This window comes from Typopeltis vanoorti, chromosome 9 (assembly GCF_054136105.1).
Source record: "Typopeltis vanoorti isolate ZY-2024b chromosome 9, IOZ_Tvanoo_1.0, whole genome shotgun sequence".
NCBI classification, from domain to species: domain Eukaryota; kingdom Metazoa; phylum Arthropoda; class Arachnida; order Uropygi; family Thelyphonidae; genus Typopeltis; species Typopeltis vanoorti.
The window spans coordinates 144314135-144330572 of NC_143557.1; the positions used below are offsets into that span (position 1 = coordinate 144314135).

At 38.9% G+C, this 16438-nt stretch overlaps 1 protein-coding gene across 1 annotated transcript in view; it reads left to right on the plus strand.

Annotated features, from left to right (window-relative positions):
• Positions 1–16438, plus strand: part of LOC150103651 (uncharacterized) — a 55760-nt gene that overhangs the window by 11600 nt on the left and 27722 nt on the right. The gene's annotated exons all lie outside the window — the stretch shown is intronic.

Here is a 16438-nt window from a genome sequence, read left to right on the forward strand (position 1 = left end):
TTGAAATTTATATATAATAGCCTAAATTCTTGTCAGATTTCTACACGTGCTTTAAGCTTCAACAACGAAAATGCGTCATGTGCTTGCACTGTCTTGTCTTGTTCTGCCTAGCAAAAATAAAAAAAGCTTTGGTTAATTTTATGCGATTGTGCTCTGTGCAATGTAGTCATATTGGATCCAGTGAGTGCTCTTAAATCTTATTCCTGAAACAAGGCAGCTAAGGACACTGGGGTAAGTGTATGTCGAGAACTTATGTGATTTATCAGTCGATTTGTTTGTTTTGAGAGAGGGTTAAAACCCGAGCATCGTCCTACCTTTCTTCAGCAAATATTACTTTTTACGAGACTATGAGAAAGAAACTCTTTTTTCAGACCACATCAGTTCTAGAGCTTTTTGCCATTACTCTGCGAAGGAATATTGTTAGCGTTGCTGCATATGATGATGTCAATCACTGCAGGTCCCCCCCCCGTGTCTCTTTGGAGGGTGACGTAGTAAATCTGCAGCTTGCATGGAGAATGGAATTATACTGTATAGTTCACCGAACGCAATGAACTATAGAAGCGTTTATGTCGATAAATTATGAGGGTTCTGCCAAGGACTCGCTGAATGTCTCTATTAGGTAAGACACTGTGAGAGACTCTTTCGGTCTGAACCCTGTGTCGAATACAATACGAATATTCGTATGCTGCATCTATTATATAAAAGTATTTAAACCCGTGTTTGGAAGCAATTAATTGGAGTAAACTTTAAAATATATTCGATTGAGATGTTTCGGATTTTTCATTGCCGATATGACAGCCTATTTGGGGAGACGTGCGAGAATCCGTTAGCAGCATATCTAAATTTTGTAAGAAACCAATGCCAGTATTATTGTATTTCCCCTCCTTACTTTCCGATTTAAGCTTATAACGCTTTCCAAAATCATATTTAAACATATCGCGTTAGGAAATCTTGGCGATCTGGGGAGCATTTTGATGGAGGCATCCGCAGAAAGGTCAGTCCTATTAACGTTCCTCGAATGTTCAAAAAGGTCCCCACTTGTCGCGTCATGCCAAGCCCACCCCCTGGATGATATTTCTGAACAGGAACACGCTTAAGGGTCTCTTCTCAAGCGTGCAACGTGTAATTTCTGCGCTAAAAATCAGTCACTGCACGCTTAATTTTATAGCGAATCACCACGGCCGTATTCACTTAAAAGTGTTCGAATCATGTCGAACCGAATTCAGCGCAGTACTTTCAATTCAGTGTCACGACCTGAATCACGGATTTCATCATGAATATGGGTATGCTGAACTATCAGACAAAGCTTTTCTTTTAAGACGTGCGTTTTGTGTCCTTAAATTCGTAAATATCAGACAAAACCGTTTATTTTTAGACGCGGTCTCGCTTATTTCTAGAGACGCTGACGAATGTAGTTATAAAGAACTCGATTTTCAGCTTCAGCGGAGTCTCCGGTTTTTCTCCGATTTCTCCCACGAGAGATTACATTATGAGTCGCAATATCCGAAGCTTTCTTTAGCTCATTTCTTTTTGTATCTTACCTTGAATTTTATATTTCTATTTTAAGCTAATTAATCATTTCTGTTTTTCTTGTTGCATCGTGATATTGGCTACTTATTTCGAACTGGAATGTAAATATTTGTAGGTAAAATTTGTAGAAAAATCGAACTTGGCTTAAATTCCCACCAACTGAACACATTCTTAGCAAGTTTGTTTTGTTTTCTTGATTGGTGTGTTACCCAGAAATATCCCATTCTGATAAATCGCATCCCTAGAAGAGTACAAATCAAAACATCATCCTTCTGAGTGAATCCTTAAGTGACTATTCTTGACAGAGTCACAGAGGCCTCCTTCAAGGAACATTACAAACCTCATCATACCATAATTGTGATTACAAGAGCGTCCTCACAATTCAGAAAAATTGAATTAAAATTTGGTTTATCTTCGCTTCTGAAAAGAGTCTATTTTTCAGTCGTGACTGTATTTTTCTAGGGGTGCGATATATTCAGACTTTCTCGCCCCACAAAAGGCTAAGGCTCTGTTGCTTAGGTGAATCCTAAGTCCACTTTCTCAATCCACACAGTTCTGCACTATTCCAGCCTTTTCGGCTTGTTTTGCAATGAGCCACCTTTTGTTATTATTTTTTATGACCATATCCCGTCCACGAAGGGTTAGAAACCGATAATACATTTTTGTTTAGTGGGTGGGTGGGTGAGAGACCCACTAAACATAATACTTTTTCCAGCTATTTCAAAGTAGAGCTGACACCAGGAAACGAAATTCATCTCTTACTTAAACACATTCCTAAACATGAATAGCGGTGGAATTGTAACCCCAAATTGTTGGTAGGAAAGCGATCCTTAGCCGTGCTGAATGTGTACACTCAGGATGACTAAGGATCGTATTCTCCTGTCTATCTGATTTAATATAACAGCATCGCTATTCTGAGTAAATTATTTGGAGAGAATTGGCGATTTTGGACGTCTAGTAAGATTTTAATTTTAACTTTGGTTTACTTTAGTTGAATTTTCTAAGAAAACAACTGAAAATTATCACGGCAGCTTTAATGTAGCAAAACTATCAACACTTCTGATTTCAGGAATAAGCAACAATGTCACCCAGAATTTCATTGCACTAATCTGCGACGCGTCATCGCCTTTGGAGGTGAAATTTTTCAGAAAAATCTCCGTTTTTGTTTCTTTAAAGTTCGTCAGAAATTAGCATTGCAGTATACGCGATTCGGATTTTATGTTTATTTCAAAACATTAAAAAATTCTGACTTTTAAACCTCAGAACTGCATTCTTGCGCTGTTTCAAACGACCTCAAAGGCTTACTCTTTGGGATCGTTTGAGGAGGGAGGAGAGGGAATAGCATCACGCTGTGTTTCCTTGCTGTTTGTGTGTGTGTGTGTGTGTGTGTGTTCTGCTGGAGTGTAAACATCGTAGAGGGGTTTCTGCACGAACACGAATTGGTGTACCCTACCCTCGGGGTGATCTTTACAGGAGGGTTGTGTAGTCTGTCGGTGTGCTTCTGTGACACGAGCAGTGATTAATCGCTCAACACTCACGGAAAGTAAAACTAACTCCGGCTGATCGTAGCGGAGTGAAAGAGACAAAGTTGCTCCATTTTTTCTTTCTTTCTTTCCTGCATTGCTATTTCTGTATTTCCTGCATCGAGTGCTGTTTGGTGAAGTTGCCGTTCAGTTAGCAGCGAGCACTTTCTCCTTTAACCCGGATCCCTCAGTCATTTCCGTTGTCCACTCGGAGAGGCAGCGCGTTCTACTTCACCACGTTCCTGCATTGCTGCGTCAGCAATTATGAATTAGTCGGATAATCTCGTGACACGAGATAAAGTAGTCGCTGCACGAGAGAACAAGCACTTGAAAACATTGTTGGTCCTTTGTTTGGGCGACTTGCGCGTGCTGTTTGAAGCCACGGCTTTGGCGAAATGAACTTTTACACGGAGAACCCAGCCGAGTTCAAAATTCATATTCGCGTATCGTTTTTTTATTAGTTACTGAACATCTCTTCTTTCCCCCATATTGTCGTCTTGGCTCTCTTTGCTATTAGAAACCAACGTTTGTGTAGAAGACAAAATAGAAATGCACGCAAACACTCATAGAAGTCATCTAATTTTCACTTTACACAACGGGGGGGGGACTCAATTACATTTTCGAAAGATGAGCTCTGAATATAAAAATAAACTAAGATAAGGGTAAAGAGAGAAACAAGGATATATATAAGAAAAAGACAGCTAGTTAGAGAGAAAGAAAGCCCGTGTCGAAAGTAAGATGCTTCTCTGAACGTCTGCTGAGTGTGGTGGGAAAGTCACCCTCGAATCGAAATAATTTTCGGGCCAAGCACGTTGATCGCGTGATTTGATCCGACCACCATCCGAATATATCAACATCACTTCGCCAACATTACAATACCAACAGTGCTACCAGCTGAATTTTGCTAGCATTTCCGTCCGTGCTCTTTTGTCTAACAACCTCATAATGATATAGAAACGCTTCTACGTATCATTTTTCATGATGTTAAAACATTTCAGTAAATAATTATAGATTTTTTTTTCACTCAGTTACAAAGCAAATCATGGTTGACAAGAAATTATGTTCGTGTTTAATTATTTACTCCAGTGAAAGGAAACAAAATTTGCGCCTAAAGTACCTCGACGACTGCGCTGCTTGCATATAACAGCTGCTGACTTCACACGAATGGCGTCATTTGCTTTATTATCCCATAATGCAAAAACGCACTTTCTTTCTGAGGTGTATAATGCTATTCATTAAAGAAGAGTCACCACCAAGATCGGTTTCGACTTTATTGAGGTGTGAGCCAGACCCATAAAGATACTGAGATTGAATTAATGCAGAAGTGAAAATAATTATAACTGCCTCCGATCCCGAGAGTATTTAATAATACGATGACACACCTTTTCACTACTTGTATACAATTTCTACGTTAATTCAATCTTGCTGTCTTTCCGAGACTGCCTCCAGCTGATGAGACCACAATAAGGGTCGAGACTACTTGGTGCCCTTTCCATATACACGTCCTAAAGGGAGCGTTTCTTGCATTATGAGATGCTAAGAAATACTTGATGATAATTTAAATTAAGGGGATATTTAATCCCACATTATTTCAAAGCCGAATAAGAAAATTCTAAGACAGAAATCAAAGAGTTTCATGCCGAATATAGCAAACTATAAAAATTCGGCGAGTCCAAGTGTGAGCGAACACCTGGATGGTGCAATACCGGGCAACTCGTTGTAAAGGTGAATAAAGCTAGGATTGCTATTCTTAGTATTTGCCCTGATGTAAAACTCATCCCCTAGCAGATGTATGTTGTTTTACATTAAGGAAGATAGATCACTACCCAGACCGGTTTCAACCTTTATTGAGGTCTCATCAGTGAGTACGTAGACCAAAAATACCAAGATTATAGTGATAATAGCTTTAATACTTTAAAGTACGAGTTGTCAAAAAGGTGCGCAGATAAATTAATGAAATAAAGAGCCAAAAGGCTTCACTTTGGCGATGTTATAATTATTTAAATTAAGGGAATATTTAATCCCACATTATTTCTATCTACTCACTGATGAGACCTCAATAAAGGTTGAAACCGGTCTGGGTAGTGACCTATCTCCCTTAATGTAAAACAATATACATCTGCTAGGGGATGAGTTTTACATCAGGGCAAATACTAAGAATAGCGATCGTAGCTTTATCTACCTTTACAACGAGTTACCCGTATTGTGCCACCCAGGTGTTTGCTTACGTTTGGACTCGCCGAATTTTTATAGTTTGCTATGTTCGGCATGAAACTCTTTGATTTCTGTCTTAGAGTTTTCTTATTCGGCTTTGAAATAATGTGGGATTAAATGTCCCCTTAATTTAAATAATTTTAACATCGCCGAAGTGAAGCCTTTTGGCTCTTTATTTCATTCCTTGATGATAAGTTCACAGCCTCAACAAAGCAGTCTATTCGTAAAGATTCTTCGCATGCAAGCTTTACTCACACTCGGATAAAGGATTAAAGATAGAATTCTCTGGTAAGTGAATAATTATCTTTTCGCTCTGCGTTGTGTTTTGGGGGTCGCGTGCCCACTGGTCTTCAAAAGTTAGGTCTAATTGACCTCACTGTTTGATTGAATAACAGGCGTTAGGGAATTTTCTTATTTATATAATTTTATGAATCATCCACATATTTGTCATCTGATAGCAGCTTATTAGCATTACAAAGTATCTAATTTTCCTCTCGGGAGTTAAGTATGACTTTGAATAGAGCATTTTGTTTCGAAATAATAAAACTGTTTGTCATTAATACAACCATCGGTGTTTCTTGGCATGCATAGTATATGCGAGAGGAGACACAGAAGAGAAAACCGAATTACCTGTGAATACTGTACACGCGTTTAAACAGCGAGTAAATTTAAATAATAATTTAAACATAATGGAATAGAAACATCCGAGCAGGGGTAAACAGGGGTTTAATTAAACCAGCGTACTTGTAAGATGCGTGCATTCCTCTTAGAAATGCGTTGATTGAGAGAATGTTTTCGTCACTTCTCTTCAGTTAAGGCTCACATTTAGTAGCTGCAGAGAAATCAAATATAACCTTGAAGATTGTTCAACATATTCTAGTTGATAAACAGATGAACAACCACAGAGCAATGATGTAGACACGAAGAAATTTTGCAAGGGCTGAAGGATGGGTTGACCAGTCTCATACTTAGCTTTTTCCTTTTTTGAAGCATCAACACTAGCCAAGCTATCCAATGATAGCCCTAACTGACTTCACAGACATGAATAACTACGCTATCGTAGCGATAATCATGTTTATGAAAAGCCAAGTTGATTCAAGCGTGACTTTGAGTCCCACAAATTAATGGAATATGGGAGAGGATAAATGTAGAGAGTCAGCAATAACATAAAAAGCTGGCGGTTTTTGAAAAAAACGAACCTAATAAAATGTGCAGAAATACAAATATTGAGAGACCCTCTCAGGAAAATCTCCTAACGATATTTTTATTTCCTGAAGGAAGTAGAACGAACTCTTTAAACCTAACATTTGGAAATTTTACTGCATCCGTCCCCACTGACATCATCGTCGGAGACGAGTACATTTTCTGGTCAGAGGGATCATACAGACGGAAAGAAACACGGGAATAATACACATGTAGAGAGAAATGTCGCATCTCATATTCCTAACAACGATGTTATTTGTATCATTTCAAATGTGCAACCAGTTTCTTCTATAAGATCGGCTAAAGATCAGCTAACTTCGGAATCGGTTCAGAAAAACTTCCACGTTTTGATCTCGAGGGTCGAACCAATAATGGGAATGCTTGCACAAACTGAGCATCATAAAAGTTATGAGCTGACACCCTGCGGTAAAAGCAATTCATAAATAGACGCAGTTCTCAGTCAGAAAGAATGTTAGTGTTGTAAATGAAAGTATTTTCCGAACTAGATTGCCAATCGATCTTTGTCTAACCTAAGCAGAGATGATCATTAACTCATGCATGACTGAATCGTGCACGTGCGCCTCATAGCATTCTGATCAGAACGTATATAAAGATGGCAATAATCCAACAACAACAAAAAAAAAAGCGGATGGTTTGGAAGCAGTGATTCTTTGTGCAACGAAAATGTAGTCGAATCTATCGGGATAATTCATGTAACGACATTAAGCCGTTTGAATCCGTTTAAAAAAACTAGCAACGTTGAATGCCTATGATTCTGTTTTCATGAAATCGGTTAGTCAATTTAAGTGGTATTGAGAGCCTAGCGAACCCTTATATCGTGCATTCCTCTATTCAATGTTCGCAATAAGTATCAAAAATAAAAATTAAAAATGAAACAAAGATTGTGGAAGCTTTTAAGACTCGTACTGTTCAGCATATCGCTAAAGTTGATAGACATGAGATTGCTCTGAATGAGCTACAATCACATGCGGAAAGATGGAAGAAGAAAAAGAGTATTTTCAACAGAGGTGTGTTTTCCGAGAAAGCAACATTTCAGAGAATGTAAATAGGCACAGTTGTCGAATTTGTGGTTCCTGTGTTCCCACTGAATAACTCATCCCTAAAAGCGATTTTTGTAAGCCGAAGTTCGCTTCCAAACGCAAACGTTCTCTTCCTATCATCATCTTCGTCGTCGGATGCCTGAAATGTGCTTTCCAGTAGTGTTTAGGACACTCACTTTGATTGTTACTAACTTGTTATTGATAATTTTCTTCAAATTAATCTGCACTTCGAGCCATATCTAATATTTCATTCTTCTGAGCACTTTCGAAAATACACATCTTCATTATTTTGTGAAAATCTTGTTTTAAACGCTCTTTAAAAGAACAAGCTTTAATAGATCAATCTTAAGGTTCTGTTTATGTGGGCAGTCTGTCTATATTTTATAAAATTACGGGACATTTCAATAATTTTTATGTCGAAGTTTGTGGTCTTTCTAATGTTGTCGTTTATTACACTACGAACGTGATGCTATTATATGATGAGATGTGTAAAGAATGAAATTGAAAAAAATTCAAACAAAAATAAAAGCTAACTTGATCGATTTTATTTTTGGCTTTTGTATTAGTGACCTCACAAAACCACATTTCAGGTGGAAAAAAGTGAGCCAAGTGCTGATAAGCAGGAGAGTGATGGTTGCAATTTCGCAGTGGCTACTTGGCTGACATTGTTGTTTTAATAGCTGTGGGTCCCTCTCTTAGATTCGAGAAATATGATTTCCTAATTTTAAAATTTTCTTCCTAATTTCAACCAACCTCCTGCTCCTTTGGTACTTGTTCGCTTTTCGACATACGATGTTTTGTTTTTATGAAATGTCGCTGATTTTTCAGACGAAGCGGGTAAAGCTGCGCAGGAATAAATTTGGTCAAAACCGGTGCAACCTGTAGAGATGTGTGGAGGAGATGGGGGTGAAAATATCAACTTTTTGGACGCAAAGATTTTCACTCTATTTAAAGTGCTCCGTTTCTTTTTTTATTATTTGTTGAAGCTAACGCTTCAGAGTTGGTAGCCGTATCCTGTTGAACTACTTCTGTCCAATAGATAACTTGCGTTTAATATTCAATTCGGAACAACAGGAGATCGATCCCAATGATTCTTATAATAAGCGCAGTCAGTGATTCGACAAGTTCTTTGCTCACGAGTCACGGCTGTGATTCTCAATATTTTAAAATATAGATTTGAAATAATCAATCCGTTTTGCGGGTTTGCAACCTCCTGTATCCGAATCTCTGTAAATCAATCAGTGCACCGCAGTACCGCTTCATTCACGGAAGCGATCAGGATTAATAATGGCACGGAGTTTACTTTCTACCACGCAAGTCTACAAAGAGGGTTTATCGTATTATTCGCACTGACTTGACGACTCTTTTGGTCCTTTGAACTGCCCATGGACGAGTGAATTAATATTCCATGTCTCTGTGTACAACGAAGTTTGCTGCTCCAATCGCTGAAATGGGCGACACAGCAAGATCCCACTTCTAAGATGAGATATGAGTCGAACTCAATCTCCTCTCGCTATTCTTCTTTCACATCCTTGGTCTTTTCCCAAAATTTCTTTACCCTTATTCTAATTGGCTATCGTTGCTTTTCTTTGTTTGGTTTTCCTGCTCCCATAAGCAATACACAAATTCAATATTGAATTTGCGTTTTGTATTTCTCTTGTTTGTCCCAAAGTGTCGCGTATAATGCAAGGCGGACTCTCCCAAAGCATTTGATCCTTTCCACCCATCTCAATAGGATAAGTGGTGAACGATCCCTTAATGGCATGGTGAAATGGTTCAAGAAATGACTCTCCCTTTCTCTCTCTGCTCAAATGCTGTTTGATGTTTCTGCACCAAATAGCACATCAGTGCTGGAATTTTTATCCACTTAAATTCGACTTGATTAGCATCCCGAAACCCTAACAATTGTGGAAATTATTTTTAAACACACTTTAAAAAATTACATTTGCACTCTGCTTGTAAGCACCTATCATTCAAGTTGCTTCAATGCATTGAAGTAACTTGACTGATATGCAACATCCACTAGCAAAGAAGAAAACTCCTTGATAGCTACACACCCAGAGTTCGGTTCGGAAAAGGGAAAGGGGAGATGAAGGTGATGTGTGTGCGTGTGTGTGTGTGTGTGCCCACTGCCGAACTAAGTCCATCGTTTGCTAAGTTTGTCGTTTCAAGGGGGGAGGAGGGGGAAAGAGTTTCGTTTTGCGATAACACTACGGATGCCGTAACAAGGCAGGAAGTGATCGAAGCGCCCTCTGTCGTCGCGAGAGGGCCAACAATGAGTTTTTAAGATAAATTAAAGGTCTCAATAGGCCGCTATAATCCTTTCAGCACCTAATGGACCGTGCTTAATTTGGCGATCGCATAATGACTTTCTCGCTCCAAAAACGAGCACGTGCGACTATCCTCCACCCACAGGCGAAACCAATTTGAAGCTGTATTCTCAATCTCTGACTTCTCTGGGCCATTATACATTCCCGTTTGTTGAAGAGCGGAAACCGAGCGCCTGAAATGCAGTTCATTGTGTTCCCTCTGCTCATCCTCCCCCCCCCCCTCCGCACGCACCCTCATCAGCCTAATTTAGCACGATTACCGGCCACACGGCGGCACCTTAATGGTATCGCAACAACAGCCCCGTAATTAAGCCTTTCCAATTCATTAGGACCACAGGAAGGCTAACCTGAGGCGGCCGCTAAATTGTCCGGCGATTATCCGTAGGCAAGCCTGCGGTTCATTAAGCGATCAGTTCGTAGGTTTCGAGTAAAACGACGGGCTGAACGCACCGCTCCAGTCGGACGCTCCTAATTGAGGTTTCGGCGGAAATGCCGCTAGACAAATCGTCGGGCTTCTTCCGTGCAGTTTCATCGCACGTTGCTCAAACCGCGTGTTTCCCGCTTACGTGCCTCAGTGGGAGTGTGTCTTCCCCCATCTGTTTCTCCTTCTTTCCTTCTCTCTATTTCCACCATCTCTGTTTCCATTATTTACATCACTCTCTTTCTTTCTGTCTATCGGCTTCATGTTTTACTCTGTCTTCCTTCAATTCCGTTATTTTTTATTCTGTCTCTCCCCCCCCCTCGTGTCTTTCTTTCATACTGCTTTTTTCCCACTCATCATTCAATCGTTTTTCGCTGTCTCATGTGGTTTTTTTTTCATTCTTTCTCAGTCTATCTGTCCCTTTATCCTGATTTATTCTATCTTTCTCATGCTCATTTTTATTCTTTCTTTTCTTTGCATCCCATATTAACAGTCTTTTTTCCCTCTTTTCCTTTCTGTCATATTATCGGTGTCAATATCCCCCCCTCTCTCTTCTATGAATCATTCTCGTCCCTTCCTCTCTCTGTCATTCTCCTCTTTAGTTCACAAATGGAACCTGATCAGGAACTCGCTTTGCTTTTAATATATTTTTAAGAGTGGATTACTTCGGTTCGGTTTGCTCAAGGATTGGGGGAAAGGAAAGGGAGCCGCTAACGTTAGGGGGAAAACTTTAGATTCACCTAACGTTACCAGCATAGTGAGTTTCCTGGCGCCGTGAAGGACGGCTGTTTTAAAACCCGGGGGCGGAGGGTCATCGATGTTAGGAATTTTGCTTATTCGATGCTTGGGTGAAGGATGTATGATTCTGACCAAGCGAAAAGAAAAAGACTTTCTACTACAATCCTGACGAATTTCTAACTTTCATTCGTTACTCGATTTATTTTCAAATTCTCTCAGCGAACAATCACGCGTTCGATTCTGGATTGAATGCCGTTAACGAGATGGAAAACCGATGACTTTCAAAGATCACCGAGATATTTCACTCAATCAATTATTGTAAGAAATTATAATGATTACACTTTTTATGGGGAAAACAGAAAGACTGATGAGAATATAATCGATGAAAGCAAAATTTATTTCCTAAATTAATTTTAATGAGACCTGCGAAAATTTTCGAATTTTTTAAAGATAAAAAACCATCCAACGCTGTTACGGTGATGTTTTACAAGCAATGTGAAGAGCATTTCAAAGAAAACACAAACAAAAGGTCCAATCAAAAGAGCACCTTTATTAGTCACGTGAATGGTTCACTTTCAACTCGGCGTAGTATTTAGCAGAATTTTAATTCATTTATTTGCTTTTTAATTACTGAAATTCATTTATATTCGCTGCCGTTCCTTTTTGTCCTAATTATGTCGTTTGGTTTTAGTTGAGAGTCAACTGTGAAGTCAGTCAGTGGATGTGTGTTATGAGCGCGTGTCCTCCGGTCGTTTGCATGTTCGGCCAGATGAGAGAAAACCTTCTCACACTACGGTAGAGAAGGTTGGAAATCACTTGTAAAAATTCTTCACATCCTAGACCAGATACGAACCCGCGTCATTGCCACCGTTCTCATTTTGCCGACCGCACGACGGAAGCGCTGTCATAAATCATTTTATATAAATTACTTAGTTCCAGAGTATTGAGCTGTTCTCATGCCCGCCAAACAGAAACTATGGCTACCCCATTCCTGAAAATAAACGCACAGGATTAATATTCGCATTTGTATTGGCAACGAACTGTCGATTCATTGGATGACATATCAACAGTGGGAAAGTTTTTGATCTTCTGCTTTGCTATGCTACAAAAAAAAAAAAAGAAAAGAAAAATTAGTTTCAATATGTAGAAAGAATTGCTACATCGTATTGTGCTCATTCGCTGTCTGTTTAGAGAGGGGAATTTAAATGCAGTTATTAACAGCCTGTTAAAACAACTGTGCCCTTTAAATCAGTGCCCTACTTTTTTAACAATACAGTTGTCTTCATTATTCACCTAACTTATTCGAAAAATAATTCTAAATGTATTGTATGAGAGAGAGAGAGAGAGAGAGAGAGAGAGAGAGAAAGTAAGCAGTAATAATGTCGTTCATCATCACATTTTATAATGAAATCAAAAGCAAGCCGGCCTGGTTGGAATGAGTGGTTAGCGTACCGCTCTCTAACCAAAGACTGCGGGTTCGAATCCCCCCCCGGGACATGGATGTTTGTCTTTAGGTGGGAGGTGAATTTCATCGTCCGATGTTGGAAGACTATCCCAACTATACTATATATATATATATATACATATATATATAATGTTTCTCCATAAACCTATAGTGCATTCGTACATATATATATATATATATATATATATATATATATATATATATATATATACTAGAGGGATACGCCCCCTGGCGCCTACGGCGCCCAATCCCCAGAGTTCCGGACTGGTAGGCCGGTTTTCCTTGAATTCTGATGACTCGAATTTTGAAGACTCGACACTCAGGGAGGCCCCTTAGTTTCAAAACGTTTCAAATAACTTGACAAAAAACGTGACACAAAAACGTTACATAAAAAGGCTTATCATTTTATATATATAGGGTAGATTATATCCTGAGCTTCTACTCGGTTGTAATGGTACATTTTAAAGAATAAATATTTAATGAATTAAACCGAGATAAAATATGAAGTTTTAACGAAAATGATACAACTAGTTTCAGCCTTTTACAGCCTTCTTCAGGACCTGAGGAAGGCTGTAAAAGCCTTCTACAGGCTGTAAAAGGCTGAAACTAATTGTATCATTTTCATTAAAACTTCATATTTTATCTCGGTTTAAGTCATCAAATATTTATTCTTTAAAATATATATATATATATTTTTTTTTTTTTTTTGGGAAAACATTTTTTTGGGTGAGAGAGACAATACATAAAAAATAAAACCTCATTTGAATTACTGCTGACCTTTCAAATATTATGATTAATCATTTAAAACAGCTTTTGTAAACTTGAAACACTAAACAAACAAGGCATTAAACCCACATATTCGCATCTACTTATTTGTATATCAAGAGCACCTAACTTTACTACAAGTTACTTGAAGTATCCCATAATGCAAAGGAGATATTCATCATAAGCGAATGGAGGCACTCCGAACTAGCTCGACGACATAAGAATGTTTTAATTCACTCTGGAAATGAGAGAGCTGTAAAGAATATAATAACAGCAAAATATGTTATACACCAATTTGCTGTGTATAAGAAACTGCCTCCTCGAAATAGTTTTCAACATTTCCGTGGGTGGAGCGTCCCACTGATGAAGCTTCAAGAAAGACCGGAACATCTTTGGAGAGCAACTCTTCTCCATAATGCTAGTAAATGCACTGTGAAGTACTAAATATTAGGATAACTCCTATTTTGGAATGGATATTATTATTATTATTATTAAGAGAGACCTCCAGGGAGTCAGGAACACATTGAAGGAGGTCATACTATTCGCACCAGCTGTCATATCTGTTTTCGAATTCATCCATGCTACTTGCACACACAACATCCAATGGCAATCCATTCCAATCACGCACTACTTTGAGATAAAAATCTAGTCCTGATCCCCTTCTTGGCATTCATTGCCAACTTCCATGGGTGTCTTCGGGTCCATTCCCCACCCTCTGTAAAATGAAACATTCCATCTACTGAAATTCTGTACCAGCCTTTCAGAAGTTCGTAAGTCTCGATCATATCTCCCCCCTTTCTCCTGTTTGCTGGTGTTTGCAATCTAAAATTTCTGTCTTCATAATCAGTATTCCACAATCCTGATATCATTTTAACACTCTCTCCAATATATCAGAATCACAGCGGAAACAACCAGGAGACCAGACCTGCGCACAATAGTCCAAGTGAGGTCTTATCAAGGCCTTGTAAAGAGGCAAAATGACATCCTTACATGTCAAGGTTGGTTTCAGCATTGCAATTATTCTCTGAGTTGTATTTACAATTTTTGCTGTATGACCTTTGAACTTCAACTTCCTGTCTACTAAAACTCCAATATTCCTAGCGTTATCAGCTTCTTCTGGCCTAATCCCACCAATATAATACGACATTGGATATCTAATCATGCCAAAGTGCATGACCTTACATTTATTAACATAGAAAGGACAGCTGTTTTCACATGACAACAATTCCAGCTTTTTCAAACCATTCTTCAAGTACTACATATCAGCAGTATTCCTGATTACTCTGCCTATCTTTGCATCATCAGAAAATAGCTCTTTGTTGCCTGTCAAATCCTTCCCAATATCATTAATGTACAGATTAAATAACAGTGGACCAAGCACTAAACCTTGAGGCACACCACTGGTTATCTTGAATTACCTTGCAGATTCACACCGTCCATGTACACATTTTTGATATCTGTCAGTCAACGATCCTCTTATCCGTGCCAACAGTTTATACTCGAATTCTATATTCTCCAATTTATGCAACAACCCACAAAGGCTGCTTTGTAGTCTTCCATGATGTATTGTCAAAAGTCTTAGCAAAATTCAAAAGTATCATGGTGTATCCATGGTGTATCCCTTGTCTGACTATATATATTCTCATAATCTACTGCTAGATAAGACAAACAGATAAACCCTCAAGTCAAATGTACATCTGTATATCGTACATGAACATCACGCTGCATTATTTTCTAGGGATGCAGCGTGATTCGTCTCATCTCTCGGGCTTCCAACGCCTCACGAAGTAGCCTGGGGTGCATCATTCCAACTGTTGAGTTTGGTGACAGGAGAACTGTGGCTTGGTATGCACTCAGCCTGTAGTGACTAAAAGAAAGAATGCCGACAGACATGCATCACTTCTTCTGCAGTGTTTTCTTTCCTTTCCTATGTTGTGGCTTATTCATGGAAGATGCTTGTTTCTGTCAGCGCACCACCATCATCATACTGCAGGTGCTATTGCGAACACGGGCTCAAGAAAATAATGGGCGAAAGAACTGTATTGGTAAGAGAGATATTTATGTATTTTTCCCTTTCCTTAAGGTTAGTTTACAGAAAGAGCTGGCATTCCAAGCAGCCTGTGATTTTAATGGGTTACCCACCATTTCAGAGGTTTTCAAATAATGAACCCTGAGCCATATCGACGAAAAGGTTCTGTGCTGGATTCATCACGATTGTTTCACCTCAACCCAACCTGTGGTTTGATTTTTAGGGAAGTATTTTATTGATTGTTTCGTTTTATCATATGGTAGTAATGTACGAGGGAGTTCATAAGTGTCGTGGCGGATTCACGTTCTCAGAAATAGGTACTATTTTGCGAAATCCCCTTGCACTTCGCGAACCGCAATCAGTTTGAAATCACCCCATTTCTTTTTTGGCAAATATGGCGATTGGGATTCGTGAGACTCGGTGTTCATCTGTATTCCTTTGTTCCTTTCTTCGTTTCGAGGGAAGTGTGGGATATTTTCTCTTATTGAAAATGACAGAAACCACCGATCTTTTAACGAATCATCACCATCATCTGCTTCTTGTAAAGTGGTAGGCGAAACAGGAAACAAGAGTCATCCTTTAGTCATGCCCAGCCTGTATAAAATGGATATTTAAGAATTGTAGTGTTAAACTGGCCTCATAAACAGGCCCCCTTTTCCACTATGATTATCACTACACCCACTTCCCTATTATCCTTCGCATACATTTCCGTTGTCCATTTAAGTCAAGTATAAAAGTCAGAAAGTATAACTGCTTTATTACAGATGAAGACAGCACTACTTCCGTGAAACTTTTTCCTAACCTAGAAAAGAAGATGCTGCCGATGACGCATGCCTGTTCATCATACTGTGATGAGGAGGCATCTGCATGCCTCTTCATCACGCCACACACACTCACATCAAGTCCGAATGCTCTGTGTGATATTTAAAACATTAATTCAACGAAACGTTTGCAAGTAGAGATAGGCATAGATAATACGCATTAATACGCACTTCCGAGTGGGTAGGGAAGTATTTTACAGCTCGCAAATGATTGCAGCCAATGCATTTAAAGCGAGAAATATAAGAATCAGACGAGAAAAATATCAGCTTGTTTAACAAATTGAACATTCATCATAATTAGGGATTACTAAAGAATGATAAGTTTCCTTTAGTCGAAA